Source organism: Cynocephalus volans, chromosome 7 (assembly GCF_027409185.1).
Source record: "Cynocephalus volans isolate mCynVol1 chromosome 7, mCynVol1.pri, whole genome shotgun sequence".
Lineage (NCBI taxonomy): Eukaryota > Metazoa > Chordata > Mammalia > Dermoptera > Cynocephalidae > Cynocephalus > Cynocephalus volans.
The window spans coordinates 119,759,533-119,774,259 of record NC_084466.1 but is presented as its reverse complement, the minus strand read 5'-3'; the positions used below and the strand labels follow the sequence as shown (position 1 = coordinate 119,774,259).

General features: G+C 43.0%; 1 pseudogene; it reads right to left on the bottom strand.

Annotated features, from left to right (window-relative positions):
- Window positions 1–3,008: 3,008 nt before the first annotated feature.
- Window positions 3,009–9,218, bottom strand: LOC134381746 (interferon-induced protein with tetratricopeptide repeats 1B-like; annotated as a pseudogene).
- Between the last annotated feature and the right edge of the window lie 5,509 nt (window positions 9,219–14,727).

Here is a 14,727-nt window from a genome sequence, read left to right as displayed (position 1 = left end):
TTCTCAGTAATACCAACTTATCCGTATGATTTATTTCATAATACACTAAAAACGGTCTCAGAATAATAATATCAACAAAATACCTCCAGAGTACTTGCTGAGTAGAGTTTTACAATTTTTTCCCTGTTTTGTCCATAGATATAGCCTATTAAAGGTGTGGAGTCAAATTGCAGTGTATTAAAAATCACATGGCATCCTCCTCTCTGTGTGGTTTTATTGTGTATCCCACATATACTTTGTCTCGTTTGTCTCATTTTGCTTTACTTTTTAGAAATTGCATTTGCCATTTTTACCTAAACATTTTATGTACATTGTAAAAGGGAGCAGAGTTGAGAGAATTTATCAGTGAAAACTAGATTCTACAACTAACGCTTTACATATTTCCTTTGTCATGTATCTATTCATCTATTCGTTCCTCTATCCATCCATCAATTTATCATATTATTTGTTGTTGCACAAAAAAAGCAATCAGCACAATTAATTGATAAAGCATTTCAGTATGCATATGCAGATTGCTTTTTGGAATATGAATTTGGTTTTATAATTAGGTCTAATATTTACATGGTTTCAAAAACAATACAGAGAAGTCTAGCTTCTATTGCTTTTTCATAGATTCCCATTACAGAATTTTATGATCTTTTCATTCTTTTCTTTTGACGATAAGCAGATAGATATGTCTTTGATATGCATTCCCATTTCCCTCTGTTCTTCCCTGGTCCATACTGAGTGTAGGAGCCAGTGACACGAGCAGCAACTACAAGATGCTCAGTCAACCATTCCATGATTGATTATCGAGTACCTCCTCTGCTTGCAGGTCTAGGAGATTCGATGTTGTTTAAAATAGATTGTTTTAGGACTTGCCTTATGCTCACCCAAATACACATGCCCACATCCCCTCCCCGCCCCCCTCCAATTTTAAGTAGACTCAGTTGCTAGATAAACAAATTTTAGTAGCGGAAATGTTTCAGCGTTAATTAATGAGTGCAATGAAACCTAATTTCCTGACGACTTACCAACTAGGTGAGAATTATATTTGTGATGAATTTAGCCAAGATGATTATAAATCTCCCATTACTTCTTTTTGCCAAGACCTGCCAGTGGCTAAGGAGCAATAGTTGTTTAGAAACTACTACAGAACGGAGCCAAACCAAAAAGCTGGGAGTTATGTAGTGTGATAAGTACAGCAACATTGTCTGTGTGTTTTCTAATCAGTAGAGATGTGTCCTCAGATTTCTCATTTAGATTTATTCCAGGAGCAAACACAAACCTCCCCTACAAGTGGCTCTACAGCGATCACAGCTAAGGAATTCAAAGAGGGGCCAGAGGAGCCCAAGAGTCCCATGTTTACAGGGAAAAGACAATATAAGTATTCCCATTTCAGTAGTTTCCTCTGGTTAAATTTGATGAATCTGTTTTTTTGTTTAGTATCAACAAAACTGAAAAGGTTGTGACTTGTGTGTTCCCTAAGTGTCATCTGAATGTCCCATCCAGTCCCCGAGCCCAATCCCCCGGCATTGGCCAATCCTAATTTTCAGGGATCAAGGTAACAGAAGGCAACCTTTCAATTCCATGGCCTGCAGGAGTAAATTGTTCTCCAGTATCTTAAAAAATTCTTGGTAGTTGTAGTAGATTGGATTATGTCATCCCCAAAGTCCCTGAAGGTTGAATTGTGTCCTCCAAGTTTTATGTATGAGAAACTTAGCCACCACTGTGACTGTGTAGAGGGTGGGGAATCCTATTATGGTAATTGAAAGTTCGAGCCTTGAAAAGATGATTGGATTGTAGGACCATGCAGTCGTGAATGGATTAAAAATGATGATCAGGGGCATGGTTCTGAGGGCTTTGAAAGAGGAGGAGAGTCTGTTGCTCTTTCTACTTCCACCATGTTCCAATGTGAGACCCCTGGGTTGCTGTCACAACCACGAGACAGACTTTGGACGGCCCAGCCTCAGAAAGTGTCAGCAATACATTTTGTTTTCTTATACATCACCCACTTCCAAGTATTTTGTTAGAAGCAACAGAAACAGACTAATCCAGTAGGTTTATATTCCCACAGTTTCCTCTGCTTTAGGCCATCTAGTGCTGCATAAATTGTTCTGCATTTTTCAATTTCCACCCAAACATAAAAGATACATCTCTTTTTATTTACATCTCCAATGAAATACACTCAAAGAATTTGTCATCTTACCAGATGTTACTGAATATTTTGGGGTAGGGAGCAAAAGGGGATTAAATCACACACCACCCAGTAAGGACTTAAAAACTGCACTAGAGTATTTATTTCATTTTCACCTTGTGTATCCCTACGAGATTTTTTCTCTTACTTTGTCTTTCCCCAACATATTTTAAGTTTCCTGAGGTGTGAATTAACGTCCAGCAATGTGTTTGGAGCACACAGATCTCTTGAGATTGCCAGAAGATGAACAAATGCTAACAAAAGGTTGGATTTATTATAAGGATGTCATTGGCTTGACTCACTGACCAGCCCATCTTGGCTGCGGAAGGGCCTTGGGAAATGGAAACTCAGGCTGGAATGCTGTAATAAACTCCTGAAATCTCGTCCTTCTTTCTAACGCACATCTTTGCTCATTTGCTTTGCTCTTAGATCTTGTAGCAGGTCAGTGCCCCTGGGCACATGAAAAAGAAGCCTTCCTTGTTTGTCTCTTCTGCTTGGGACTTCTAGACCGAGAATGGAAGCCATTCATTTCATTTTCAAGATCACACGGAAAACAATTCTTGTTGGTCTAGCAGGTGAGAGATGCCCCAAACAGCATTAATCAACCTTGGCCTATGAGTGCAGGGATGTGTTGTTGAAAAAAGGATGCTCCTGTCATAGACACATGGATAGAAGGGGAAAGAAAGAGGGGAGTCAGTCAGGCAGCAGAGTATGTGCTGTGTCAAAGTATTGTGTATTTCCCCATGTTACAGATTTTTGAAGGCAGCAATTGGGAAAGATTGATGACCTATTTAGTTATGAATATGTTAAATGAGTAATGGTGACCTCTGTTTCAAAACATAGAATTGAGGTCAGCAGCCAGAGTCAGATCCCTCTCATAGCACGTGAAGGCTTCACTCACTTCGCCTTTCAATTTGTGGACAAGCCCAAGGAGGCTGAGACTTTCCACAACACGTACATTCCAGTGAACACGTCTTATAGTCAATTTTTCTAAAGCATTGAGAAGTTTCTCCCTGTAATAGGGCATTTTTTCTATTTTTAGATCTTTTAAGTAAAAGGTGATTGCTGTATCTTCAGACTTTATGTGAAATTGTTGGAAACGGCCATATCAGTAATGAATCACTTGTTGCAGGTGATCCTCAGTGATCTTCATGCATAACAATTTCTGAAAAGTGTCCTCAGCGTCTCTGTGGTGGCCTATTTGTGCATACATTTCAGCGAGGTCAGCATAAGCCGATTAAGATGAGGCTTTTAGTTTCAAAGTATTTTGAAATTCATTTATAGCTAATCAAACCAATCTGTCTACTTCTTCTCTATCCTGCCCTCTAGACTGCCTGTTTGCCGCTTTCTTTATTTCGATTGTCTTGTCGTTGTAGCAAAGCCCCATCTGGTGATGCACAAAAGTAGAGGTGGGTGTTGCCCACAAGGCCGTATTTAAGAGCTGAAGAGCTGTATCTAGAGAGTGTTTTCTTCAGTAAAACGTGGATGCATATTGAAAGACATAAGTCTGTGAGGACTTGACGGTCAGAGCTTCTTTAATGAACTCTTCTCCTTCAGCTTCTTGTCCTACTTCCTGAGGCTTCAGTGCAAGGAGAACCTCAATATAGGCATCTTCTGGATTTAGCCTGCCGGCCTGTCTTAGAAGGTGCAGAGTTGACGTGGTAAAACCATCCGGTCGATAAGCGGTAATTGCATACCCAGTGCTGAATTCAGCATTTTTAGGGTCTGCTTCCAGAGCCTTTTCAAAGCAGTCCTTGGCCTGTTCGCAATTCCTTTTACCCCACTTCAGCAAAACCCATCCTTCCTCATGATCCATCTCAGGACATTCCATTCAATAGCAGAAGGGACTTGCCAACGTCTCGCAAGTGCTCTCCACCTTACCCAGTTAAGTCTGGTCTTGCCAGTCTTCCCAGGTGGTAGCACACCCAGGCATAGTTGCCCCAGGTCACCAGACTTCTCATGTCCGATTGGTTGTCATGATCTCGCTGGATTAAGTCTTCGGCTTCTTTCAAGCTCTCCAAGGCTTTCTCATTCTGGCCTTTCAGGTGCTTCTCACAGGCCAGTACGTTGTGTATTCCCACATTGTACTTGGTGTCTAGGAACTCAATCTCTTCCAAGACCCTGTTTTCTAAATCAGGCATTACAGTGACTTCAATTAACAACTTCCATGTAAAGTGACATCTCAACTGAGCTAGGCTATCTTCAGTGAGATTTCCATCAGATTCCTCACAGTAACAGAAGACAGCAATTATTTCTGTTTTTAGTAGTATTCAGTCTACTGGAAATGAAGCTAGCACTTCAAATAGTCAAATATTCTCCGTCCCAATGTCCCTGCCTCCGTTAGCTCTTGCCTCTCTGGATCCTGTGCTTATGCCATTAGGACACATTGCAGGTTGACACAAATACCCGGAGGAAATGCTGAACACTTCATGGTGCCAGTAGGTAGGTATTGGAAGTCTACAAGTCAACTCAAAAGAGATTCTTTCTGCTAATGTCAAAATAATTTCAGCACCAACTTCAACACTGCAAAACCCTTCTCTCATGCTTCTTCCCAGCTTTGTAATACACCACTAATGCTGTCTGAAGAAATGTGGAACTGAGGGTTCACAGGAGGGTGAATTCCTTACTCATCTTTCACATATTCCCAACACGTAAACGCATTTTGGTTTTCTCTCCTCCCAGACAGGGTTCTGAGTGAAATATGACAGCCAAATATGGTTTCAAATGATGAATATCATGAACCCTTAAGCAAGGTTGGAAAACGTGGTAGGGCATTCTACCCCCTTCACCTCTATGAATTTACTGAGCCAATCCCAAACAGGGAGGTTGAAAAATGGGTGGAACCACCTCACAATGGCAGACTTACTGCATGGGGACAGAAGTAGGGGGATGAGTGAACATTGCATGGGGCTAGATGTGTCTATGTGAGGAAGTGGCAAGTCTCACTTTTATAATTCACTGAACCTAATGTCATGTAATGTTGCAGCCTAGTGGCGGGCAGTTACTCTAAATCTCAAAAAGTGAAGTGATCACTCAGCTACGCATGGAGAAGACAGTATAAAAAGGTTGAAGGGACCAGAAGTTGTCTTTCCATTATTTTACTGTTTTATATAGTGCAGCTGAAGTTCTAGTCTTCCTCTAAGAACATAAGGGAGCCAAAAGAATTTTGTCTCTAATAGTGAAAAAAAGTGGCCCTCACATCCTATGTAAGTATATTTGCCTCTGCGTTCTCAACTAATTGTCTTACATTCTATATGTGACATGTTTTCTACCCTTTAGGCCCAAGAAAGATTCTGGAGGGGACCTTTATAAATTTCCTTTGATGCTATATATGACAATGTATAGCAGAAAGCAAGTGTAATATAAATCCCATCATCCTGACTCAAAATATTTAACCATAACCTCATCACAAAAAAGACTATAGAACATTCCCTTTTGAAAATAAAGGGAAAGGCAAAATTCGCAAAAGATGAATAACTGTCAAGTGAGGTAGAGGATACTCAGGCTTACAGAGTATCTTACTATTTATTGCCTCTGAGAATACAGCTGCTGGCTCCATAGAGTCCTCTCATTTCCGTCAACATCTCCACCTCATAATCTCCCCATAGATCTTGGATTTTTCTTGAGTGCATTCCTGCATACACTCCCAAGCCATCCTCCGCAGGCCTGAGTCTATGGAAGATGCCATCCTGACACTGAGTTTGTTCTTGCTTTACGGCAGGACTGCTTGGTTGACTGCTGAGGTCAGGAGCTCCAGAAACCTTTCTTTTTACCACCCAACCGTGGTCCGGAAATATTGTCTAATGAAACTTGTGCACGTGCCTGTGTAGATGTGGGTGCGGGTTTGAATGTGATGGTTGTGAACATGGGGTGAGATCAGGAGTGAATAAAATCAGTATTCCTCACTGAAAATAGCCTCCACTTCTAAAGGAGATGGAATCAGGAAGAGCTTCTGACCAAAATGCTCGACTTAGCCTACTGCAGTCCCTGGTATGATGAGAACAGACACTGCCTGGGGAAAATCATCCGCACAGACTGCCATTGCTCTAGAGCTGCTAGAATATTTGTGGATGATCCATTCCAGGCTTTCTAACTTTGTACCATAATCTCAGGCACCTCAGCTGCTGATCCAGCCATCAGTAGAAAGAGTCCCTCCTTCTGAGTGATCTAATCAGGGCCAGGGTGACCTGCATTGATAGGTGCATCGATAGGTGATATTCCAGATTTGAGCCCTCACCAAGATTGCAAAACTTCTAGCGCACACTTGGAACAGACTTACAGGGTTGCCCTGCCAACCTGCCAGAAGAGAATTATTGTTCTTTCTTATAGGTAGTTGTTCATCAACATGCGTCATCTTTTCTTTCCTCTTGGTCCTGGGAAGACTATGAGGTAGAATGGCATCAGAGAGGTGTCCTTAATCTCTAAAAGAGGAATGCTAAGAACCTAAAGTCCTCCTGTTACCTAGTAAGCACACAGAGAGTACTGTCATTAGCAGTGTACGTATTATTATAAAATTACGAGTATGTGTATGTGTGTGGTGACCTATCCCCTCTGTGCATATGGCAGGTGGGCAATTGTAACCACAAGTAGCCAGGCCTGTGTGTAGATCCTCTTCCCTTCAGCTGCTTGTATTTTTGATCAACGCGCAAGAATGGAAAGAAGAGCTCACCCTGCTCCTCTGTCTCTGTACCACTGGGATCAGGAGTATCTCGACATGGGTTTTCTTCATTCTGGAATAGTCCAGAGCCCCCTTAGGCCACCCTGACCAGGGGACTCTAGAAACACAGACACAGGCCATTGCAAAAGCTCTCGGGTAGCCTAGATGCCAAGGCTGGGGAGAGGGTGAACCTGCTTTCTGTCAGCTCCACAGCTGTGGACAAAGCTCACATCATTATATGGCCACGGGCCCATTATATTAAAAAGAGAGACTGGATAATCTTTTGGTAAACTCCTTTTCAATCCCTCACTTGCAATTTCTTCTCAAGACAGGTATAGGTGTTTACTGGAGGAGAGATCCTAGAAGCGGGGCCCCTTTTACTGAAAACTCTTCCTCTCCCACTCAATGGGACATCCAGTGGGAGAACTCTATCACGTCAGAATGCTTTTCAGTAGAAAATATTTTCTGTACTTCACCAGTTCTAACCAAACCAGCAAGAAAGGAATACCTATTTTTTAGAACCAACACTTCACAACCGCAATAAGATTTCCCATCTTCTAACATCTAGTATAGTGGTTTTTCAAACTTTAGCATGCAACGTGATCACCTGGAAGACTTATAACACACAGATGGATGGGCCCCACTCTGATGTTTCTGAGTAGGCAGGTCTAAGGTGGGGCCTGTGCATGTGCATTGCTAACGCATTCTCAGATGATGCTGATGCTGCAGGTTAGGGTACCACATTTTGAGAACAGTTGATTTGGTGAAAGGCAAATTTTTTAGTAGTCACAATTTCAGTTTCACAGTAATCCCAAAACTTTAACTTGGTATCAGTAAGACCAGAAAAAAAGACTGTTTTTGAACATAGCTTCTTCTCCTTCCCATGTAAAAGCCTGAAAGGATCTAAATGCTCTTTCCCTGACTGGTCCCCAGGTCAGCCTCCCGTCTAGGCACAGGCCTCTGTTCCCGTGAACACTCAATAAGTATCCTCTGGATAATTCTCACTGCATTAGAAAGTGCTACACAAATGACATCTCCTTTGGAATTAAGATCGCTTACTTCTTCCTTCCCTTAAGAGCACTGCTGCTCTTATTAAGCAAACTCAGTAACAAGACAGTTAGAAAACTCACCTCTGTGCATATATTTTCATCTTGCCCATTTGGATCTACTTTCCTGCCTTCTTCACTATGCTCTGTGCTCGGGGAAGCTGAGTTTATGGACTTCATTACCTGGACCTCTCTGAGTTTTTACTTTCTTTTGGGTTTAGCCCACCAGAAGGCAACAGTCAGAAATCAGAGTGCAGGAGGAGGTGAGGATGGTGGTGTTAATTCCTAAGCTCCCACCATGCTCACTTGGCAGTGGTTGAGTTTTTCACCAAAAGCCTTTAGAGAAGCCCCTCCCCTACAGCCACAGGTAGAGGTCTCTGCAGGTCTGGGGACCACTCTCTCCTCTTGCGCTGTAGGCCTAGGGGTGTCATGTTACCACCATTGTTAGCCCTCGCCCTGCTCCTATTTAGTATCATCTGCTGTTGATTTTCCTGAACGTTGCCCACAGCCTCTTAAATAGCCCCTCTAGTACACTCCATTACCTGCCTGAGGGTGCCTGTCAGGTCGGAACCTTGAGTGAGACAGCTCCCCTAGGAGAAGGAAATGGTCCATAAGGACAGGTTTGGAATTTCAAAGTGCACAGAAATAAGGTTGGGAAAGCAGAGAAAGCCTTTACCTCATGGTGCTTTGAGGCAGCAGGTGCTCTGTTGTGGTTTGGTCCAGGCTGGGAATCTCCGCTGGCATTTGTCCGCAGAGTTCTAGGGCTTTTCAGAAAAGCATACGCTTATACAGTAGAGGTATCCCCAGGCAATTTTTCATTCCTTTCAGGCCCAGTGAAATTGGCTGTGTTCCATCTTGGTGAAAATGAAACTTGGAGAGAGGGAGAACTGTTTCTGCTTTGATTATGAATATGTGCTCAGTTTTGGCAGCTAACACGATGTTTGTGAGAAGCAGTTTTGATATGCACGTTTACTGTTGGGGTCAATGTGGCCTAGGAGATAGAGGATAACGGTATCTTCTGATGACATTCAGAAGTTGTGGAAAGACCAGTGGAGAACGGGGATGTATATTTTTGTGGAACAAGTCAGACTCCGTTGTGAAACTGGTTACTGTCACATGTACCCAGCCAGGTGGTTCCACGGACATCTGCATTGGAAGCTCCTAGGACCAGGGTCAGTGGTTGATGCCCAAAGGAACCCCGTAGAGAGCCACTGTCAATCTGTGGAAGAATAAGGTTGCAGGTGAGGCTGCAGTTGGCTAGGTCTTCCTCTGTGGGGTTGCTGTAGGCAGAATGGTTCCCTCTGGGGTTTGAGGCAGTGGCGTGTAAGGATAAGTGCATGTTGTTTACATCCTCTGGCAGCATTTGTATTACTGCCAAGCGAGACCATAGTGGAGCCTACTCAAATGTACTGACAATTTGATGATCATTACTGTTCACCATCAGGGGTTCAGACAATGGTGTTTGAACTGGTCAGTAGAGGAATGTGTGCACCTAGTCAGAGAATGTGATGGGGCCACTGGGGTCTCTAGTACTCTATGATGTGTGGCTGTTAAAGTCTAAATCGAGGGCTGGCTGGTTAGCTCAGGTGGTTAGAGTGTGGTGATATAACACGTAGGCCAAGGGTTCGGATCCCCATATCAGTCAGCTGCCAAAAAATAAGATAAAATCCAATCAAAATGCACATAATTCTTCTGAATTGTTCTCATGTTCCTGCTATTCCTACTATTTTTTAGACCACCTATTATGAAGCCAAAACCTGCAGAGAGTCAGTCAAATCCCATTGACATGTTTAATGACTTTCTGTGAGATCCAGGCTGGTGTAACTCTCCACACGACTAGCAGGAGAAAAGGACCATTTGGAAAACTCTGATATCCTCTTCTGAAGTGTTACAGAGTCATCCTGTAAGTGTCTTTATCTTGGTTATGCAGGGAGTAGTGCAGCGAGATAAGCTAAAGGACAAAGAACAATTTCCCTTTCAGTGAGTGTTCCATGGCAGGGTTATTAACTTCATTGTTGTCTATTCATAATTATCTGGTGAAACTGTAGCCCAGCTGTGCTGTTTCTTCCTTCTCCTGGGCCCTTAACTAGACTATCTTTCCCAAAATCCCTTGTGTTAAGATGTGGTCATATACCTGAGTTGTGGCTAATGGAAAATGGGCAAACATCGTGTGTGCCATTTCCAGGCTTAGGCCATGAAACGCCCATGCATGGTCTTCCATGGTCTATCTTCTTTTGTGTGAACACCTGGAAGCAACATATGAAATATGGTAGAGTCAAAAGATGGAGGGAGTCTTAGTCCCTGGATCACTGGATGAAAGACAGCCACTTGCCAATCAGGAAAATGAGAAGTAAATCTCTATGTTACTTGCCAAGTGATATTGCAGGTTTTTTGTATGATAACAGTTTGCATTACCATAACTAACAGAGATGACAAGAAAAAATTAAAATTGTATATACTTTCCCAAATCTCAGATAGCATCATCTGTTCCAATTCAGACTATTTACTTTTGTTGAAGTAGACAATACTTTAGTTCTTTAATTATAAAGAGGGAGAATTGCTAAGACACTAAGAGAAAGAGACTTGTCAGAAATATTTTCTACGAACTTTTAATCCCTGTGGGCCAAAACGCTCGTATAGTTTAGATATTAGATATTCCTTTCACTGATCCAGTGTTCTTTCTGATGGTGATAAGTGGCTCACTTTGTCTTGAACCACTGGCTGGTCTTGCTTCACTGTAATTGGTGATGGATGATAGAGTGACTACAGCTCGAGCTGGGCATCCTCAGTGACAATCCCTTTCAGCCAAAGACCACCAGGAATACACCTGTAGTTGAGCAAGATGGGTCCATCCCTCATTGCAGTGAAAGAGAACATACACTATGGGGAACGGTGGGGTGTCTCAGTAAGAGGGCGATGGAAAGGATTTATCAGATTTGAGCTTGTGCTAGGTGATTATGGGGAGGGTTTAAGAAGGAGGGCTTTGCTTGGGATTGGATGCTGCCAGGAAGCAGGAATGATTCTATGATTGCATATCTTGAATTGTATCTGGAAAGGGGGAAGACTAGACGGAGACTAAAGGTGTAATTTGTAAAGAAGCAGCAGTCACTCACAGGAGCCAAGCGAAGGGGCTGTTTGTTTATTTTGGGACCCAATTGGACAGTATTCATATTTTTGTCTGTGCTCAGACATGATTACAGAGTGGCCTTGTATTTGGTCTTGATCCATCCTGAACACAGGATGGCACTGTGTGATGTTGATGTTCTGCAAAATTGTTTGTGTGCCACAGAACAGCAGGCCAACTCCCAGATGTCACGACTGCTCTTCACTTTCTTGTCAGGGAACTACCGTATTACCATTCCAGCAGACAGAGGGGTGTCCTGGCCTTTGTAAGGCCAAAGATTACAGACAAGACGGATTACCCAGAAAAGGAACATCAGACAGCCTTCTGCACATTCACAGATCATGTATGCAGTATCTCTTAGGAAAAGGGTAGGCTTGAGAAGAGGTATAGTATAAAATTGCCCTTTGTGGAATTTAAAAACCTCTTTCCACATCTCATTCAGGGTGGATTTTAGGCATCTTGAGATAAACCACACTGGCCCGTTAGCATGAGAGAAGTTCCTAGAAGCCTGTGCTGGCTCTCTTGACATCTCATCAGCACAGGATATTGTTTAAATCCACGTGTTCTTCCCCAAAGCCACCAAATCTCAAGATTACCTAAATAAAGAGAATGCCAATCCCATTCCCTAAGTATACTCTACGGATAGAGGTAGGTAGTAAGATTCCTTAAGGATAATAAGAGCACAGGAATGAAGGGTGGAACCAGCCAGGGTAAGAAAGGAAAGGGAACTAGGCCCAGGCTGGCCTGCTGTGGAAGCCCACGTCTGCCTGCAGGGAAGAGAGACTGTTAGGCAAACCTCTGGGGATGAGCAAAGCCAGGCCATTAGAAAGAACCTCCTAGACGTGTGGGTGACAGGACCACCTGATGGTGGGAATGCCCTCACACACGTACACCACCTCAACTATTTTAGAGCTGTGTGCTCTGAGTACAAGAAGGTAAAGCTCCATACCAGAACAACAACACTTATTCTGTCTATGGGTCCAAGGGGACATTTTCCCTTGAGGTTTCCTTCCCTCCTTCCCATCTTGGACAAAGCGAGAGCTATTAAGACATTCTCCTTTCACTTGCCTTTGTGCACAAAAGATAGTGTTGCTCAGTGGCCACCTGGTGGCAGACTGCCTGGGGTCGTGACTGGGCTTTGCTGTTTATGTGATGTGTGATCCTGGGCTAGTTGGTTCATATGTCTAAGCTGCCTCTAAAATCGGGATAGGAATAAGAGATGGAACAGGACATTGCAAGGAAAGCATGTCTCATTTAAGAGCATTCAGTAGTTGTGAGTGTTGCTTTCACAGTGTGGGACAAGTCCCTCCACGTGGGCAGTCTGTGCTGACCATGAGCTGAGCCCTTCCCCATTTCAGGTTTTTCCAGTGGGCACCGAGAGGGAGGGGCCTCATGTCACGTCTGACTGTGCAGCAGCTGAGATAAGGGTGCTCTGTTCTGAGCTTCAGGCCCGGGCAATCTTGATATTCCCCCACCTTTGGGCTCAGGTCAGGGAGCCCTGTATACCCTAAGCACAGAGCCTGGCAGCCTCTCTTGGGCAGCAGGCATCCATCCCCTCCCTAGCAGGGATTAACCTGTGCAGGTGGAGGAGAGATGTGGGAAGGGGGATCACTTTCTCTCAGCTCTTTGTATCAGATGGTGGGCTCCTAGCAGGCCGATTCAGTTTGCAAGTGCAGATATTTTCTTCAAGGCACTAGCCCTAACCCAGCTCTGAAAGAAAGGGATAGAAACATAAGCAAACACTGAAATGAACATTAGAAGACCTGCTTACACTGATTCCAGTATGATTCTAGAATTTTCATGGACAGAATTATTGCTTTGTAACAGAGTGTCAGAGAAACAGAGGAAGCATCTATCACGTGGTCACTATGAATTTGGCAGCCGTCCTGGTTCTGTGGGGATCTGGCTCAGCTGATTAGCCATGCAGAATCTTGCCCAGTGTGTCCTTGGCATAAAAAGACACATGAACCACATAGGGCAGAGCAGCACTAAGGAGAAGAAACAGCCATCACAGCATATAAGAGTGTGTGCGTGTGTGTGTATGTTTATGTGTGTGATTACAAATAGAAAAAAAGCAATGGAAACTAGAAAGTGAAACTCATTTCTAATGGGCAGATTCCTACTTACAGAAATGAAACGAGCTCTGCATTATGAGTCTACTATCAGGATTCTAGGACCAGTTCTGTGTTTGATTGACTAACTAAATGAACTTGATTTCACTTAAACTCTCGGTTGCCTCATGAGTTTTATAATAAGGTTGGCCCCCAACTCTAGCTGCAAACTAGAAAGTTCCCTGGGAATCTTCAAAAAATACCAATGCCTGAGCCAATCTCCAGTCGAATAAATTAGAATCTCTGGAAGTGAGGCCCAGGCATCATTATGAGGAGTAGTTTTTTAAAAAAGAAATCCTAAAGTGATTTTTGTACATGGTTTAAAACCACTGAGCTAGATCTCTGCTACTCAGAGTATGGTCTGTGGACCAGCATCGTCATCAATTAACATATAGAAATGCAGAATCTCAGGCCATTCCACAGACCTACTGAATTAGAATCGGCCTTTTAACATGTCCAGGAGATTTGCTGGTACATTAAATTTGGAGAGATACTTTCCCAGATGATCCTTGTGTCCCTTTCAGGTCTAAATGCTATGGATCATAGACTCATTCCCAGTCACTGTGCATCTTTCTATGAGGCTGTCATTCAGAATCTTCATTGTTCTGTGTCTTGGGTTTCCCATGTGCATCTTAATAATCCACACAGTTCCAGAAAGGAATGTAGATCAAATGGTATTGATCACTACAGACAGTGTCTGGTGTTTTTCTCTGAGACTACTCCTGTTTGCAAACATGTGCCAATCACATCCACAGAGAAAATACTCAGCTACCAAGAACTTCTCTTCTCTGAAAGGCCCAGTAATTTTCACTGCTCTGAAAGGCCCAGTAATTTTCTTGACAGCTATCCTCGGCTCACCATGATTTCCTTTCCTAGCTGACTCCTATGTATTCCAGTTCTAACTGCATTTTCATGGTCTCATTTTTACATTTCAAGCATTCATTCACCTGGAATTGTCTATGTAAATCTTACAGAACATTTACACAATTGAACTAGGCTCAAGATAATGCGTAGATCTATAAGGTCTATGGGAAAATTCCTCAGTTTTCTTGGGGACAAATTGTTTTTAGATTTGTCTGAAATATCCTGGGAGTAGGAGATTCCATGTCTATAAGGGAATGAGAAGAAGAGAAGATATTTTCTAGTTGTAATTGAAATTTAGGATCCAAAGTTGGGCCAAAAAAAAAAGTTGCAGTACCTATATCCTTCCCATGGATTTGGGGAGCCCATAGATGTCTAAGGAAGCGGTGGTCCAAACACATTGTGGGCACACCCAAGGCCTTCGTTGCAGTGAGTTCCATATCCATTTCAAAAATCAGAAGACTTTGCGTGATCGTTAGTAACATGCCCTGTTCTCTGTTGAGACTCTTCTCAAGTGACTTGCCATCTAGCAACAGAGACAGATTCATCAGCACTTAGTCTGATTTCAACAAAAGCAGTACCCAGTGATTGCTTTGCAAACACAGAGAAAGGGATATTTACCTCTTTCGGAGGTTCATAAAAAATTTCTTGGACTAACTCTTGTGCTTTAACCTGAAATGTTGGCCGAATCATAGTCCTGTTAGTTCCTCTACTCAGAGAACACTCCCAGGACTGTCTACTCTGAGAGCAGG